This window comes from Grus americana, chromosome 2 (genome assembly GCF_028858705.1).
Source record: "Grus americana isolate bGruAme1 chromosome 2, bGruAme1.mat, whole genome shotgun sequence".
Taxonomy (NCBI): domain Eukaryota; kingdom Metazoa; phylum Chordata; class Aves; order Gruiformes; family Gruidae; genus Grus; species Grus americana.
This window is the reverse complement of record NC_072853.1, coordinates 57,635,012-57,649,327: the sequence shown is the minus strand read 5'-3', so window position 1 is coordinate 57,649,327 and position 14,316 is coordinate 57,635,012.

Genomic DNA, 14,316 nt, shown 5'->3' with positions numbered 1-14,316 from the left:
GTCTTAAAAATAGTAAACCAAATTAGAGATTTAATAGTCTAAGATGTTAACTTTGAAATGGCAGCTGTGATTTCTCCTTAGAGGCATTGCATGGGATATTGTCTAAGGTAACTCACTCACTGCATTCCTGGAAGCTTTAATGAATACTTAGCCAATTTTACCTTCAAACTGTGGATCAAAGCAGCCTTTGCAGCAGCTCCTCAACCCAGATAACAATGATTTGTGGCTGTAGCTGGAATAGACCGAATATGTTTCATAGCTGAGGAAGGCCACAGATGTGTCTGTCCTGAGATCGGGATTTTTTGTTCTCGCAGCATCCCGATTCCAGGCAGAAATATTTTTTTTCCTCTTGTAGGCAAGTCTCTTCTTTCCCTAAGGGATAATTTGCATGCCAAGCAAGCCCAACTTTGATGGTGTATTCAAGCCAATCTGCATAATCACATATGCTGTAGGTAAACATGTCCTCCTGATCTGAATCTATCCCACTGACAGTAAGGATCAATGATAGCTCAGAGATCAGAAGTCCAACATTCCCAGCTCTCAGCCTCACGTTTATGTTGTTCAGCCAGTCATCAAATTGTACAAGAAGAATAGGAACTTAAGGTTTTTTGTATAACAGTGATGGATTTGTGAGACAGAAAGGGGGTCTACATTAGGGCTTTTGTAGGATAAGTGTGCTTTTGAGGCGAACAGCAAGACTGGTCCCTTTACTATGTTATGGTTTGTACTGTGGAGTGATCTCAAAGCAACCAGCTGGATTGCTTTTGAATGAAGCTAAACAAGGAGGTATGTTTCAGAAGTGAGTATAATGTGCTCCAGCTATTAATAATTGTTTAGTTGTTTAGATGTAAAATCCCTGAAATATGTGTAGAGTAGATGTTGGGTACTCAGCACCAGCTATTTCACCTCACAGATCTGCTTCTCTTACGCTGCACTACGTACTCATATAGGCATACTCCTTTTGCTTAAAAGATGAAAGGAGCTGTTATGAAACTGGTCTATTGTACAAGTCCCCTACTGGATTTTGGAGTAGTTGTGAAGAGAACAGAGAGAAGTTAGGTCTGACTTTAACACAAATCAATCTGCACAGACTGCTTTCTCAACAAAAGGGACTTCTTCTGCTTACTATAGATATGCACTAAACCCCCTCTTTAGAGTAGATAAGGATACTGTAGCTACTATTCAAACTGTCAATGAGTTAAGTTTGAAATATAATGGAAGGTCAGTGAAAATCATGTCTCTGGTCAGTAACACTCTGTATTGTACCTCTTTCCTCCCCCTCCCCCCCCCCTTCTTATTATTTACTTTTTGAAAATCATTCAAAATGTATTTTCCAATTTAGCTTGGAAAGACTGTGAGATATGAGTTTGGTAGTTGGCTCAGCCACGTGGTTCCTCTGTGATTTGGTCATTCATCTGTAAAATAAGAATGTTACTTTATAAAGGTGTCATGAAGATAAATTTACTTAATTTATTGTGAAGCTCTCAGATGTAGAGTCCCCGGCTAGGTTGTTCCACTTGTCTTCTACTTCCCCACTAGCAGATTTGCTTTTTCTATTGATATCCCCTCTACTAATATTAAACAACTACCTCTTCTGTTTCTAATAGTGTAGCTTACTCTAATTCAAATAATGTAAAATACTGTTTATTTGTTTATCTTGCTTACTCATTTGTCAGATAGCCTTGTCTATCTTGTACTATTTCACTCTATGTGGATATTGCTTTAATACGTTTCTGTTGTCTCTGCTGTCTGCCTGAATTTCTTTTATGAAATGACATATCCGACACATCTGACACATTGTCCTTGACTGATCAATGAATCTGAGGACCAGAGATCATTATACAATGCGTTAAGAACTGGATTTTCAAGCTGAGGTCCTCACTTTGCATCCAAGTTTTTTTCTGAACACTTCACGTACTTTAAGCTACGCAGGTACAAACTTTTCCTAGTCTTGCTTTTTACCGGGCTTATTGATCTGGTTAGAGTCTACTTTACAGACAGCTGAATCAGCAAAACTGGAAGTGCAGCAAACTGCATAGATCTTGAGCTAGTTTTGCCACCAGAGAAATCATAAAGTGCTATTGTGTCTCCTGTCAGATTGGCAGTTTTAAATCCGCATTCAGACTATTTTAGGGCTGACACCGGTATGTATGCTAGCTTGCCTCCCTTCAACAGTCTGAAAGAAACTGCAGATTGTCTTTGGGTAAAACAAAAGCAAGAAAGCTTTTCATAAGCTGTTTCTGTAGGAAGATTCCGTGTACCCATAGAAAAGTGATAGAAAAAGGGCAAGGTGGAGTGTAAAGCAATTTGAAACAGATAACTTGATACCCTTATTGGGGTACCTACCCTGGTGTACCAGGACACTGCGACAAAAGAAGTCTGTGGAGATTGAGAATAGAAAAAAACCAACTCCTTCCCTCTCAAATGAGATGAAGAAAAAAACCAACAATACTTCCTGTATTTAATGTTTAAGGCCTCTCTCAATGTTTATTTGGTAACTTAATTTTATTTTTCACACCTTTTTTAACATCTATTAAGTCTCACTTAGTCCCTTGGCACTAACAAGGTACATTGCAAATAAGCAAGATATTTACTAATAGGATTCCAAATTAATCATTGTGTTTGTTAAATCTCACATTTTCATATTAAGTTAAATACTCTTATGAAAAAAATTATTTTTTTTAAGTCTCTAGAACTAAGAATTTTTTTAAAGAAAAAATCTTAAATGGAAAAATGAAAGATACTTATTTAGTTGAAAATATTTCATATATTTTCTCATAGCTTTTTTGGAACATTTAATGGTTGTGTATCTGCCTCCTACAATAGATGTTTTGGGACTTCAGTTGTCCTCTAGAATGAGTTAGTCAAGCATTTATGCAACAGCTTCCCTTGACATGCAGTGAATAGTACAACAATGATTCACTCAACAGTGTATGCTTCAGCAATCTGAAGGCTCAAAACCATAAATCACATCCTAGAAGCTCTGAGATTGGCTCAAATTTTTTAAAAGAAAGATTATACCATACTCTGTTGTCTTTTCAGTTACTTCTGTCTCTCAAACATTCTGTATTTGACTGCTGGGTTTGCCATATTTGTTCTGACATCCTGAAAATGAAAAGCCTCGTTTTCCAGGGTGTGCCCTCTGCAGCCTGGGATGTCTTGCAGGGCATTGGTGGCTGCTGGAAGGGACTCAGTTCTCCCAAGGGGGGGATCACATTCTGAGCTGATAAAGCCAAGAACATACATTAGAGCACAACAAGTCTTGCAGTGAATCTCCCCCTCCTCATTCTCATTGTTTTTTTGTTTGGTGTGGTTTTTTTTTTTAATGACTCTGATCAGCTGTGCCCTATGTGTGTGTTAGGATTGTCTTGAGTTGCCTCAATAAATGTAGTTCTAAATTTACATTTTCCCTGTCAACCTTCCAGTTAGCCAGCCCTGACATGTGAGTTCTCAGACCACACCTCAGGCCAATTTCTTGGATTTTTGGAACGTGCTCTACAAGGCTTTAGAGGAATGAACCAGCCCTGTGGGATCTTGCCTCTTATTCTAGGCTGGGATAAACTTGTCCAGAAGCTCCTATTTTGGAGGCAGGCTGGATGTTAAAGGAGGAACTCAAGACCTACCTAATTCCTAAAAGGAAAGGCAAAGGAGGGAGAGAAGCTGCCCATAACTGTTCGTGTCTTTCTGTGCCTCATTTACTGAAGAAGTGTGGAGATGCTCAGATGTGAAGGTGGGGAGCTCTGATGACTTCATCCAGTGGCCCTGGCTTTTTGGTCTGTCTATCTGAGATGTGAGTGACAGGCAGTTGGGAGGGGGGATGGATTTTGTAAGAGGCTGTTGCAAAGCTGGCTCCAGATCTAACTAAACTGGGATCACATTCCAGAAGAGATCTCAAGAGCTGGCAACACTCAACATACGTTAAGCCTTTGGCAGAGGTTTTCAGAAGAAGGACTGCCTCTCCTACTGCTGGGAAGGCAAACTGTATGTTCTGATAAATAAATGTCACAAAAGTTGAGCATCTGCAAGCAGGGGGGGCATTTATCCTTCATCGTCTAAAGGGAAACAAAGCCTTATGGACTTCATCACTATATCAAAATCTTCTCACAGTACACTCATCATTTGCATTTGTGGAAGGGTACAGACACTTCTTTCAGTTGTTTTAACAGATTCAGAAAAATACTCAGTGGCTACTGGGACTGTGGAAAAATGGCAGCCTGAAGGAAAAATCTCTGTATGGGATGGAATTGAAACTGTGAGATGATGATAATCCATTTGTGATGTTCAGCTAGACAGCCTGAGAGTATGGAGCTTTGCTTGTATAAATTAAGTGCAAAAGAACACATATGGCATTTCATACCAAACAAAGTTATGTTAAAAGTATTTTTAAGTTCTGTAGTCTGATACACAAACATCACAAAATGCTAATTGCAAAGTCCTATTCAAAAACTTAATTGTTTTGTGGTGGTTTTTCTACTTCAGTTAATCATGCTGTAACAAGGGTAAGCTTTACTTCCAGAAGACTGTAGTAGACAGGATCTCTGAAATAGAATATCTTATGTCTAGTAAAATTGCAGTTTCTTATAACTCTCATGTAATACTAGTGACTGAGAATATGGCCATCGTAGGAGAACTTGGCTGTAATAATTCACTTTGTATGTTCTAAAGTGGCTTGTGCTTTTCTAGCATTAAATCAGAAATTTCAAATAGATTTTTTTAATGATATGAAAGCATAAAAATGTTGCTGGGCTAGCCAGAAAGGAATTGTATTCTCAGAGGATGCTTAGCTTTCTATATAGGACAAATCTCTATTTATCATAGAATCATAGAATCACAGAATGGTTTGGGTTGGAGGGGACCTCAAAGATCATCTAGTTCCAACCCCCCGCCATGGGCAGGGACACCCTCCACTAGACCAGGTTGCCCAAAGCCTCATCCAACCTGGCCTTGAACACTTCCAGGGATGGGGCCTCCATCTTATCCTCTAGAATGTGAAATATAACTGGCTTTCCCAAAGAGACAGAAAGGTACAAATAAAATAAGGGAATAAAGTAAAGAATATCATGCATTGATTACTTCGTGTTTACTTCTGTTTTCAGCCATGCTCAGACGGTGTTGACGGTAAAAGTCATAAACAGAAATTGAAAAATGGCACTGTTACGTATGAAAACAAAACAAAGAGCTCTTTCATTTACAGTGTTTTCAAATAAGTTTTAAAAGCAATAGGGCTTTTCAGTATTGACATTATGAGAGTTTTTTTCAAAGCAGAGTCCCAAAAGAATTGCAAAACTCTCACGGTAGCTTACCTTCCATAAAGCTTTAAATGTTTTTTTCTCAGGCATATACTTTCTACTGGCAAGTTCTCATGGTTTAGCAGAGGCATGCTGAAGCTTTTTGTTTTTTCTTAGCCAAGCCTCTAAAGACGTGGAGAATTAACTCTATTCCACTGCTCACACTCCTGAAACACAAGTAATATCTACTATCGTCTCCTTCATCCCATTGTTTCCTAAGAGAAAGATGAGATCCCTCATGAATACATTTTAGCCTTAATAATGGATACTTCAGATCCACAAAGATTCTGTATTAAACCACTGTTTTACATGAAACAGTAAAATAAGTATAATCCCTACAGCAAAGATACAGCATCATCCACAAAAAAGTGTTAGGACATTTTAAAGGTTTTTTTGTTTGTTTGTTAATAAAACATTCAGTGGTTAATATTTTCCTCTTAGTACATGGGAAAATTTTTCAAAGTATATCGCCCATTTCTTCTCAGCTCTTTGCCTTCCTAGTTTCTGTAGTGATGGACTGGTACTTCAGCAGGACCATAGAGATTATGCTTATTCTTGTGCTGGGAAAATTTAGTGATATATATGCAAATGGTTTTATGTAATCTTTGTTTAACTCCTGTGTTTCCAGCTTTTAAAGCCCTTTTGTTTTTGGAATAAGACCAAATCTCATCCATTTAAAAATTTCCTTAAAACCTGCTAGTATTTTGGACAACAATGATAGTGGTTGTTTCTGCTACAGTTTCAGCTGGGATTAACTAACTGAGCTCCCTCATTATTCCCTGTATACTATGTGTAGGCATTATTCTTGGTTGCCACCTAAAAACTACATAGTTTTGCTGATACACAATTCTGTTTTGTATACCCACACATTATTTCCTGTTGGATCAAATGACACACATAAAAGTGGATGGTTGCATTACAGAAATTTGCTGCAAGCAATATCTTTTCTTTAGAATCAGGATTGGGAAGAATTACCTTCTCTTTCCTCACCAGTCTCTCAGTTTCACCTGTACGTATTTTAGGCAGAAAATGTGTAAAAATAGGAATTAAGAAATTTTGTATGTGCTCAAGGAAACACAACACAAAAAATATATTCCATTTTAGAGACAGCTAATTTTCTACAATGAGGAAATTAATGCTGTACAGCAGGGTACCCTTTCAGATAAGACATGCTGCACGATTAAGATATTTCATGCAGAATAAACAATGCAGGAAGAATGGAGCATGTTTACTCACTCCTGATTGTGGAAGGCACAACAAATTGCATTAAAATAAACAGAGAAGAGATCAGTGGGTTATTTGGAGTCATAAGGGTTACTGCAGAGAGATAACATTTAAAGTGTATTTTCATAGCTAATTATCCTGTCTATATGTTTCCTTTCCAAGATACTTGAACTCCTACTGACACAGGAATTTCTAGTAACATTAATTTTTCTGGAGAGGGCTCAAGAAGTAGTATTCAAGAATTAGAATATAAAATTAATAGGAAATAACAGCAAAACTGTTTGGGTCACAAAATCTGAAGGTTTTTGTTATTCTTTACTAAGGTTTAAATTCTGCAGCCTAGCATTCATATTGCTATACTCTCAACAACTTCCATGAAGTCAAATCAGCCATAAAGCTGTATCATCAGAACTGTTACCTTGAAGCCACAACACTTTTACACCATGGCTGGCAGGTTAGATATCCTTCCTGCTCTCTAGTCCCCGTTAATTACCCATCTTGCAGTTCTCAAGCCATGTGTCTACAACTGTACAGATAATGGACTTACTCTTGGGGGGAAAGGTTTTTGGTTACAAGCTGAAATTAATTTTTGTTAATACTTTCTGTTTTGGATATCTGAATAAGACTTCATTTCAAATCTTCTTGGGGAAGAGAAATAAATAAATAAATAAATAAATAAATATTTTCTTCGGTTTTAAGATTTCACCTGACATGAAAATTTTACTTGGAAATGCTGAACATGTTCAAAAGAAATTCTGGCAGTTCCTAGACTGAAGAGTGAAAATATAATAGTTTTTAAAAAAAGGTTTCAAAAAAGAACATGGAAGGATTTAAATCTTTCGGCAAACACCTCATCACCTCTATTTTCTTGGTTAAATAGTTGCTGCATTCAACCTGCACTTGTAAACAAAGCCACTCCAGCAAATTTGCACTTTTAAGTGAATGAAGAATCTAGAGACAAAAATCCTTCGCCTCTCATTTACGTTTATACCTATGCCTCCTTTATACCAGTCACTGTTGTCTTTTAACTTTCAGGAGCTGTCTTTTAACTTCTAGGAGTGACTGCAGTGCTGTGAAAGCCTGTCTGGTCAAAGCGTTCTTTAATTTAATGGAAACAGAGTGGTTTGTAGGAGGAGGATTTTTTGAAACTGTTAAACATTTACAAGTATTCCTTCCACTGTATGAGAGCCATGTGTGTCTTTGGTGGATGTCAGTCTCATCCTATGAAGCATTTATTTGACATCTGTCATTGCCTCTGACAGAAAGTGTCATCTTAACTGAATACAGTCTCTTTTTCTGTTTTTCCCAATGTTGGCTAAAAAATTAAATGATACATGCTTCTAGGCTGAAAGCTTGTAATGTAGTATGTGTTCAATAATTGCCCATAATTGGGGCATTTTCTTCTAACTTGATTCAAACGTTTCTTCAGAGTTATCATCTTTACTAAAATCATTGTCTTCCAAATTTACCCTACAGGCCTAACTGTAAAAAACTAATATAAGTAGTAAAAGTTCAAGCTGCTGAGACTGAAGAAGGTAAAACAAGCTTAAAGGCCATCTCCAAATTACATGCTGAGTTACAGCTGCAGGCTTCTGCAGGATGTTAGTTTCTGTAGCATTTGGCAGTCTTGCCGTGAAAAAACACACTTTGTGATCACTCCCCATTTCAGATTTTTCAACGTTGAACAGTGAAGGATTTTCTGTTAGTTTTGCAGTGTATTGCAGATTAGACCAAATACATTAGCGAATCTTGCATAGTGTGCTGCTGGGATGATGAAACTAGCTTGAGCTTTGTAATTTATGATTTGATTTGTACGATTCATGGTCACACTTAATATTGTATCGATAAAACAAACATTTGTTTCTTCTACATTACCATTATGCACTTAAATATCGAGACATTATTGAATGCTTTCAGGTTTCCCCTCAGTGGCCTGGCAAATCGAAAGTCTGATAGCGTAATGATTCAAAACATTTGTATAGGCCTCTTAATGCAGTTTAAAATGTCCATGGTAAAATACAATGAAAGGAATTATATTTTTAAAACTTTTTGGGCCCCAGGGTGTGCGGCTGGGCCGTACAGGCACATTGGCAGTGGCGGCCACATAACTGTGCTCCATGGCCAGTGTCCTTCCACAGGCTCACTCTCCCTAGGCCAGAGCTTTCACCCGCAGCTAACACTCAAGGGTTTTTCAGCTCTTTTACTGCTTTCTTATTTTCTAATTGCGCAATTAGATGTGCACATACAAAGTGTGGTGTGTAAAATAGTCACTAACCATTTCAAAGAACTGTAGAGGGCGAGAGCAGTGAATAAAGGGGTGAGCTCTGACTGTGCCCCCCTGGCTGCAGGGGCATCTCTGCCCTGGCCCTGGGATCACCTCCTCCCCTTCCTCTTCTTCCTCCTCCTCCTCCTCTGCCCTTGGTGTGTGTGCAGGGCTGTTTCTCATACTTTTTCCCCTTACTGATCTCTCCCAGGCAGTGTTTTGCCCTTTAAGCATGTTTTCCTGAGCCCGCTATCTTGGCTAAGGGGCTCAGCTGTGCCCTGCAGTGGGTTTGTTGGAACCAGCTGGAGCCGGCTGGAACCAGCACAGGGCAGCCCTGGCCCCTCCTCACAGAAGCTGCGTGTGTAGCTCCTCTGCTGCCAACACCTAGGCTCCTCTGCCCAGTACAAAAAAGGACAATAAACTGGTGAACAAAGATGCCATCACTGTGACCTGTAAGTAATACCTCAGAAAAATTGTATTGTTGAGCTGTCCTGACAACTTGAGCAGGCGGGAAGGACTGGCCCCTGTGAACTTTTGTAGTCTCACTCTGATGGGGGTGATGGGTGCCATGATAGTAACTAACAGTCTCATCAGCTTCAACGAGAAAGAAAAAATCAGTTTGCTCTGTTTGAGCTAACAGACCCTTGTTTCTTTTGGTGCTGTTTTGTTCAGCAACATGATTAACACACCACCACACGCCCCCCCCCCCCCCCCCCCCAATAAAGTATGTAGTTTTAGCAGTAAAAGCTCTACAGTAAATGTGCTTTACAATGATAAAGGCCCTTTAAAATACTGCAAGATTTCCCCTTCTCATACAGGAATGAATGCTGCCTTTTTATACTGATGGATCTTGTACATCCAAAACCGGGATCTTGCACAAAACTGTTAGTTTACTTTTGTCTGGAGTGAGACCTGAACCACACTGGTACATGGGATAGTGCCATGTTCTGTGCTGGAATACAGGGTTGGGTTTTTTGCCAGCATTGGTATCTGACTATTTAGCAGATCCTATTTAGCTTGTTCCTGCTGCAGCTCAGGAACAAGGACAGCAAATGGACAGCATGTCCAGGTAGTCTACCATAATAAGCTTAAAAAGAACTAGGAAAAGGCAAAATGTTATTACCGTAACTATGCCCAAAATGTCCACATAGTGTGCTCACTGGTGCAGAAGTGATTGCAAGAAATGTGGAATGCATTCAACAGTGGCTGGCACTGTTGTATCATTCCTGTAATTTCAAATCATCATTCCTGATGCTGTAATATTTAGGGATGGGTGAGCTGGTTAAGACCACATAAGCATCTAACCTAAACATTTGAGGTTTGAAATAGTTTGGTTAGTTTCCCAGCTCCACTCCCAGTTTTCATATGCTCCAGCACTTCCCTGTTGGGACAAATCCAGAAGGGGAAATATCAAAATACCATGAGAGAGGCTGTTCTCTGAAAGTTGGTGGCTCCATGCCAGTGACCTGTTAACCTAGCAGCCAGATGAGCCATGGTCATAGGTAATGCATCAGTACAATCCACAATGCACACCTTGTTTTATGGCTGTGCCTGGTTTTTTTACAGTGCAACTGTTGGGATTTAGAGATGGGGCTTTACTTAGAAAATATTCCTGAAATCACAAATAGCAAAATGTGTACTTTAAAGAAACAGGTGTGATATTGATTATTACAGAAAAATCCAGAATTGAAAACTAGAGAATGAAAGTTATCACTCAGAATGCAAATATATCTATGTCAGAGGCAAACACTTGATGTACCAAGACAGGTATATGTCATTCTTCAAAGTGAATCACTTTTTTATTAAAGACACATGACAATTCAAGCATTTTCTTAGCTGCTTTAGAACAAACCAAGATGAATTAGAGACTCTTGTCCAATAATTCCTGATAAAATAAATTCATAAATTAGAACAAAGAGCATTCTCAGAAGAATATTTATGTGTTAAAAAGCAGAACAACACTGAAGTACCTTACTTAATCCTGGATTTAGAAAAAGTAAGTTAAAATAAACACTATTCATAAATGAGTACTTTATCACAGGTCATCTATATATTTGTATCATCTCTGTCGCTGTACACATACTTACACAGAAATATGGAGAACATCAACTGCTCAAGAAGATTTTATATGATTGTAAAGAAGTGGTGAACTTATTTATCACAGCTTTGGTGCACTAGGGACATCAGGTAGTGCTTTGTTGCTGCTTTTTTTTTTTTAATAGATGTCCTTTCTTACAGTGCTAGTAAAAGGTTGTTCCACGGAAATCTTGCTTAAGGACAGAATTGATCTTAAACCCAATGAATTCCTTTGCTGTTGTCTTCAGGATTGTGGAAGTTTTGGGGGTTTTTATCAGCAGAAAGTCTCTAGATCTTCTGGTAAAGCTACGCGTCTTTGCATGCCTGATTTTAACAGTGATATTGCCGTTAATCAACAAGGTTGAGTATAAGAAAAGATCTGGGTAAATCTTGTAACATCCACATCTCAGAGCAACAGCTCCAGTTTCCTAATAGAAGTGAAGTTGAGAAACTGTAGGATCTTATACCACCCTCATTAACTAAGAGCTGGAGCAGTTCCCATGGCACTTAAGAGACATGACTCACGCTTGTCACTTCTGGTAGTTCTTTCTCTCAATCTTGTCTCTAGCCTTGTTTGTTTTGTTAGAACTTCTCTTTTATTTGTTCTAAAATCTAAGTATTGCTTTGCTAAAGAAGGCACATGTTTATAAAAAGCATAACTTGTATGTGAATGAAAAGTTTGTGATGGTTCTCAGTTCTGTAATTAAAATACTAGTAGATATTGCTGGTCTATAGCAGTGCGGGATCATCAATGATCACACCTCTGTCCTCCAGAGAATAGGGTAGGACCTGGGAGCAGAGTGTGTGTCGCCACAGGGAGTGGTGAATGGGGGCTGAAAAATGGAGAAAATGAGGAATGCACTGCAGACAAGCACCCTTGTCTTCAGTATACCTCAGGGCAGAAAAGAGTGGTTTTTATAAGTCAGAGGCTTAAAAACTGAAAAGCATTCTGGTGTTTCCATTGAATATACAAAGCAGAACTGAGAAATTCTGATGCTATTTATCATATGGTCCAAGGCTGATATTTTCTAACCACACATGTCTAAAATTAAGCATCCTAGAGGTGGGAATGGTTATGATTACTTTCTACTTTTTTTCCTGAATCTTCCTTTATAACTAAGAACTCATTATGCCTGGGCACTTCAGTTTATGCTTTCTAGTCACTCTGAAACTAAATATCCAACTGGAGGTGAAAGCCAAAATGCAAACTGTCTTAATACTTGTTTATGTTTTATTTTCCTTTCCTGTTCCCTCTGCCTCCATCTACGTTATTGAAGTTTACAAATCCTTATACGAGGTCATCTGTCGATTGTTATCCTTGTTCCCATTCTACAGGACTCATGTTTGATCTGAAGTCATTGCTCAGTTCATGAAAAAGCTTGTTGTTTGCTGTGAAAAAAAAAAATATTGAGGCTGTGGTTATAGGATTTTCATTACTTTCCGGGGGTGCAGACTGGGAACAGATGTGAATGGGCAGTCAGCCAGGTCCTGTCATCTGAGACATGGCACATGGGCACTTTTTGGTATAAACTCTTTTAAATGTAAAATCATCCTGGCAGCAGACCAGATTAACCCATGTTACAAAATGACTTTTTAAAAAGACTCTTCTCCATTACAAAACTATACCATTGTTGTGGGTTAATCCTGGTAGGCAACTAAGCACCGCACAGCCACTCGCTCATTTCCCATCCCCCCAGTGGGATGAGGGAAGAGGAAAGGCAGAGTAAAAGCAAGATGAGTTGATATTAAAATTGTTTAATAAGTAAAGAAGTGGAAGAAGAGAGAAAATAAGTGATATAAAGACAATCACCCACCAACTCCCATGGGCAGACTGTCGCCCAGCCAGTTCCCAAACAAAAGATGGGCTAACCTACCTAAATCCCACTTCTCTCCATTTTATTGCTGAGCATGATGTCATTGGTTTGGGTCAGCTGTCCCAGCTGTGTCCCCTCCCACCTTCTTCGGCATCCCCAGCCTACTTGCTGGCAGGGCAGGGTGAAAAACAGAGAAGGCCTTGACACTGTTCAGAAATAGCTAAAACTCTGGTGTGTTATCAACACTCTTTTGATCATAAATCCAAAACATAAATCCAAAACACAGCACCGTATTAGCTACTATGAAGAAAATTAACTCCATCCGAGCAAGACCCAGGAGAGTTGTTTTGCATATTTCTATCATCAGACCTAAAAATGTTTCCTTTGCTATTTACCTGAGAAACATGGAGTATGGAGCAATTTCAGGCCACTGGTCTTTTAATAGCATTTCTAACCTTTACTGATTCTAAAGGCTGATATTTTCATTTTTCTGCCCCAGGGTAAAATTGTATGAGGTTTATAAATTTCTTCCTTGTTTTCTGACTTTTTTTTTCCAGAAAAGTGATATGCTGCTACTGAAATAAAAAAGATTCACCATATTACAATGTCTAACATACTTTGCATTGTTAATAAGGGTTAAGAGATCTCTCTCAGGCAGTGGTGTGCAACCAATGCTTAATGATGGGTTCCCATAGTGAATATATCATTAATCAAGTCAGGATATCTATATACTACTAGTTTATGTGCCACAGGGAATGTGGATGATGGATTTTAGAAAAAAAAAAAAAGCTGTCAATTTTCTTTACAGCTTTCCCAGTGTTTTATCTTAATTTTGACAAAAAGGGAGGAGACTTTTACCTGATTGCCCCAGCGTAAATGAATTCTTTATACTTGATAAAAGAGAGTTTTCAAAAACATATCTTGCTGGAAACTGTAATTTTTCATCTCCAAAATGCCCCACTCTCTGACTTGTTCAAAAAAACAGTGCAATATACTACTACTCGTGTTACAAAATAGTAAGGGATATCCCAAAATGCGATATTGAAATATATCCCAAGACTGCTTTGGAATGATGGGTTCCTGTTCTTTATAGTCCAGTATTCATTTATATATGATATTTTCTTTCTTAAATACTGTCAGTAGAATTCACTCCACAAAAAACCCTAACAAAAGAAGGACCCAAAAATCTGCAAAATCTTTTTGTGCTTTAAACTTAATATCTTTTCTATTTAAGATATAGATTATAGTACTACACATTTTAATGTATGTATGTTTTACCTTCCCTTCATTTTTGTGAGCACTTTCATTATCTTATTTCCCAATGCCAATGTGTAATTAGAAGTTTTTTGTAGTTATCTGTATTTTATCTTTATTGCACTATAACATAAAATTAACATGGAATCTGATTTTAAAAGATTGATTCTATGCACCTGCACAGGTGTGTTTCATAGAGAGGGAGAGATTTGAAAGAGTTTTGTTGATTCTACATTAGGTTTCAATTTAGATTTTGTTTTTTAAAAAAACACACAATCCAACAAAAAAACCCCAAACCCTATGGTAAAATCATAACACTGACAGAAATATTTACATTCCTTGATATAAGAATTCTAATAAGAGTTTTGCTAAGTAAACATGGCAGTGCTGAGAGCTC